Here is a 3,635-nt window from a genome sequence, read left to right as displayed (position 1 = left end):
GACTGTCACATCATACGTCGAACCCATTTGGACCAGTTCATCTATGTCCGATCCGAACGTGGATATGTTTCGTGCTTGTGTATACGGTATCTATGATCGGATCGGCTCGGCTCGGATCCCACCGTCATTCTGGAAGATTGGACTCAGAACGAACCGCCTTACTCGAATATCTCTGACATGGCTCTCTGACGGATGAGACATCCCAGCTCACAGCCATGACTATTAGGGTATCCCACTTAATCTTTCATCCTTGCATTGAATGCAGCATTCACTACAAGAAAAACCTTAATATATATCACTATTTTAATATCAGTTTTTATATAAACCGATATTATAAATTTTTAGATATCAGTTAATTTTTTAAACGATGTCTTAAGTTATTAACATATCACCAATTTTTTTTTTCGATATCTTAATTTTACATTTTTGATTAACAAATAGATAAAACTGATATGTAAAAATCATAACTGATAACTATATTTCACCTTAAAATCACGTTTCCCCCAACTTAAAAATTTTGGCTGAGTTTCCTAACCCAAGTCACGATATCCCTCACTGGCCTCTCGATCAAACACACACATTCCCTCACACTCGCATCGCACGCCTCCCTCGACCCTCAGCCTCTAGCTCTCTATCTCTCTCTCTCTCGCCATCGTCGCCAGCTCTCTCGCTGTCGCCGCCAGATCTCTCCCCGTCGCCGTCGCCATAGCTCTCTCTCTCTCGCCGCATCCTCTCTCGTCTCATCCATCTCTCTGTCTCACGCAGTCGCCGTCGCCATCGCTATCGCCATCGTCGTCGTCTCCCTCCCTCCGTCTCACCACCATCCTCTCTCTATCTCATCGTGGCCTCCATCTCTCTGTCTCACCACCATCCTCTCTATTTATAACCCATCGTCCGTCTCGACTCTCACCTAGTCACCAATCGCCAATCTAAGGTAATTTTTAATTTAGGTTTCTGTTTAGGGATTTCGGTAATTTTTAATTTGGGTTTCTGTTTAGGGATTTAAGTAATTTTTAATTTGGGTTTCTGTTTAGGGATTAAGGATGTAGGGTTTCGATTTCTATGTTCTCTGTTAGGGTTTCCAAGTTACATTTTGATTTAGTGATTTTGATGCTAAATTTCTCCAATTTTGTCTCAGATTTTGTACAAATGAACAAGCAGATATTTACTTTCTTGGGTGAGTACTTCCTCCATGTGTTGGTCCTATATCATTCTAAGTTTCTTCCTTAACATAATCCACTTCGGCATATGCGTTCAGTGGCTTTGTATAGAAAAAATTGCATATGGGTAGCCACAGATTTCCTAAGGCATTTCATCATGTAGATTACCTTGGGAAACCCATTAGAAAGATCTTATTATCTCTTCATTGTTTGATGTACAATATATTCTATAGAGAAACACTAATTCTTTCCATCAGTAATATCTGGCTTGAAGAAGCCCTAAGTGTATTGCAGTTTGGTATGTTGATTGAATTCCTTTTTGAAAAGTTCCCAAACTCGGATGATGTTAGTGACTGTGAAACAGCCATTGGTGGTCTGCAGGTAAGTGATTCTCACTATCCTTTTGTCATTTAAATTTCTAGCCACATCCCTCATTTTGCATTATGACCGAGCGGTTACAAGTAATTAGTGATTCAATCATGTCCTTTTTTTAATTGGATCAGCTTCATGCTCTATAAGACGATATTAAGCTCTTTATGCCCATGAACAAAGACGACTTCTCAATTTTGTTTTTCTGTTGTATTCCATTGGGGTGAGCCAAGGACTAAATTGACTGATAGTTGGGCAGAGCCTTCATTAGACAGGAAGTGACACATTTTTATGCCGTTCTTTTGTGGTTAATGGCATTCTGTGATGAGTGGATGATTGTATTATCAAAACTAAGCATTGTCTTATGATACTGTACTTTTATTGTATTATTGTTATTACCACATTCTGTTTTGTGCTTTAAGATGACTCAAAAAATAAAATTAAATAAATCATTACTTAATAGTGACTTTAACTGAGTGGTATTCTATTAGGCATTTTATAAGGTATCAAAACAGAGATTTGATAGTGATCCTGATTTTAAGGAGAGAGCACAGCTGGCTGTGGTTCGCCTTCAGGTGAGTTAAGAAACACATGAGGTTGATGTCTTTGTCCATGATGTAAGAAAGCATTTAAAATTTTGGGACACTGCCGTTTGAATTTATCTTTGTATCTTGTTTGTATTTTGAACTTTATTTTCAGGGTGGGGAACCCAAGTACCACAAGGCATGGGTGCAAATCTGTGAAATCGGCTATAAAGAATCACACAGGGTATATCGATGCCTTGGAGTTCATTTAGAGGAAAGGGTATGTTCTAGCTTTACAGGCTACAACTTACTGGTTTTCTTTTCTTTTCTTTTCTTTTTTCTTTTGGGATAAGAATCAAGAATTGTATAGAAAATAAGTTAAAAAGTACAAGTAATGAGAGAAGGACGAGTAGTCCATCCAATGCTAACAGAAGCTTTTGAAATATGTACTTCATTATTAGCATGCAAGCTTTTTTTTTTTTTTTTTTTTTTTTTCTTCTGAGTGGGCCATTAGAAAATTTTGTACTTCTTGGTTTACTCCTAGATTGGGCAATAAAGGAAGACTTGTTGTTTGTGCAATTACTGTATGATTACAACAAGATGATGTCTTAATGCATATTATTGCAAGACAATGAAGATAAAATTAGTATATATTCTGATTGGCTCATTTGACATAAGGGTAGTGATGAGAATAGTCATTAAACTTGTTTTTTGGTTGTTTGAGTTTGGGGGTGAAGGAGTTTCAAGTAGTTTGACAAGAAGGTAATCTATAGCTGAGCAATGCAATGTTCTCCATCAGTTTGGGTAGCCACAGATTTTCTTTTTACACTCTCACTTGCAGCTGAGAATACCAAAAAATCAAGAGGCTTCTTCAGAAGGAGGGGAATGCTTGCTATTCTACTACTGTCTGGTTTGCTAGCACTATTTTTCATCATGTTTGCCTATTGGTGGCTTATGAAACAGAGAAAGACAAAAGGTATGAGAGTTTCATCGCTAGTGAAAATAAATTCCATGAAGGAGAGACAATTTATTTGGTCCATTAGTGTTTGTAATTAATTTTTATCATTATATTGTCAATTTTCTCAGGTGAGTGAGAAGAAAATGTTGCAGACAATACTTTCATTTAATTGATTGCATTTAGTCTATTGTGGCAGATGAGCTAGAGGACACTAGTGGACACCCAGATTTGCAATTTTTCCATCTGAGTGCAATAATAGCTGCAACGGACACCTTCTCTCTGGCTAACAAACTTGGAGGAGGTGGTTCTGGCTTTGTTTGTAAGGTAAAGTCCCAATTTAGAAATGAAATTGTGCTAATTGCGAAACTTCAACTCAGGAATCTTGCATTAGACTCTGTGCCTATCTCTGTCTGTGTGTTTTCTTTTAATTCGTTTTGTTTGGTGAATATGTTGTACTGTGAGGACTATGTTGTGGTCAATAATTTGGTTTATTTGTTTGTTATTGGGTGCAGAATTATCTTTTTCATTACTCATTTACTTTTAAATCTTAGTGTAGGCTTAATATTTAGGATAACTATAAACTTTTGATTCCTAGCCTTTTCAATAGGTTGTGATTCTCCGATT

The 3,635-nt window shown here is 37.1% G+C and overlaps 1 long non-coding RNA gene across 1 annotated transcript; it reads left to right on the top strand.

Moving 5' to 3' along the window:
- Nucleotides 1-272: 272 nt before the first annotated feature.
- LOC147286685 (uncharacterized) lies at nt 273-3,274 on the top strand. The gene is made up of 4 exons (XR_015121887.1): nt 273-2,104; nt 2,229-2,333; nt 2,895-3,029; nt 3,208-3,274. It is a non-coding gene; the product is annotated as an uncharacterized LOC147286685 (long non-coding RNA).
- Nucleotides 3,275-3,635: the final 361 nt, after the last annotated feature.

Source organism: Dryas octopetala, chromosome 4 (assembly GCF_963921425.1).
Source record: "Dryas octopetala chromosome 4, drDryOcto1.1, whole genome shotgun sequence".
Taxonomy (NCBI): Eukaryota; Viridiplantae; Streptophyta; class Magnoliopsida; order Rosales; family Rosaceae; genus Dryas; species Dryas octopetala.
This window is presented reverse-complemented; position numbering and strand designations above follow the sequence as displayed.